The following is an 868-nucleotide window of genomic DNA, read 5'->3' on the forward strand; positions in this document are numbered from 1 at the left end:
CTTCAGTAGGTTGGTCATTTCACATATACTCTGTGTAAGAGCAGAAGTCTCAGTACTAGAGGAAACTTCTGCAATGGCTTTTGAGTGGCTATTCCTGTGCCTGTGATTCCTGGTGGACTCAGCTAAGTCATTGATTAGTTTTCATGCTTCATCTGCGGTCTTCTACTTCTTCAGAGAACCATTACTAGCACCATCTAGTGTAGTCTTATCCCGAGGCTTCATGCCTTGAGTGAAATAGCTGATTAACACTAGCCTGTCAATCATGTGATGGGGGCATGCGTCTAGAAGGTTCTTAAAACGCTCCCAGTACTCATAGAGAGTTTCTGATTCACCTTAAACAATGCATGAGATCTCTTTTCTCAATCTATCCGTAACTTCAGCTGGAAAGTATTTTTTCAGAAATTCTCTCCTAAGCGTATCCCAGTTAGTAACAGTTGCTTCAGGTTGGGAGTAGTACCACTCCCTCGCCTTTCCCTCAAGAGAAAACGGGAAGGCAGTTAACAAAATAGAAGTTTCATTCGCACCCTGACGCCTAACAGTAGAACAGGCTGTCTGAAAATTCCTGAGGTGCTTGATGGGCTCCTGAGCAGGTAAGCCATGAAACTTGGGCATCAAGTTGATTAGTGCAGTCTTCAGTTCAAAATCTGCAGCCAGAGTTGGATGATGCACTTGATACGGCTGCATTGTAAAATCTGGGGCTCCAGCTTCCTGGAGAGTAATCCTCCTAGGTGCTGCCATTCTATCTGCACATGAATTAACTGAATCAGTAGTAAAGGAGCTTGTTTCGCTCTCAGATGGCGGTTCAGATTCGCCCTCAGATGAGACTGGTGAATCGATAACAATCACTTCACCACCCTCAGAGGCTAAC

At 44.7% G+C, this 868-nt stretch overlaps 1 non-coding gene across 1 annotated transcript; it reads left to right on the forward strand.

Moving 5' to 3' along the window:
* The first annotated feature begins 262 nt into the window (after positions 1-262).
* LOC148550358 (small nucleolar RNA R71) lies at positions 263-366 on the forward strand. The gene has a single exon (XR_015893271.1). It is a non-coding gene; the product is annotated as a small nucleolar RNA R71 (small nucleolar RNA).
* The last annotated feature ends 502 nt before the right edge of the window (positions 367-868 follow it).

This window comes from Arachis ipaensis, chromosome B7 (assembly GCF_059453495.1).
Source record: "Arachis ipaensis isolate K30076 ecotype BB chromosome B7, ASM5945349v1, whole genome shotgun sequence".
In the NCBI taxonomy this organism is placed as follows: Eukaryota; Viridiplantae; Streptophyta; class Magnoliopsida; order Fabales; family Fabaceae; genus Arachis; species Arachis ipaensis.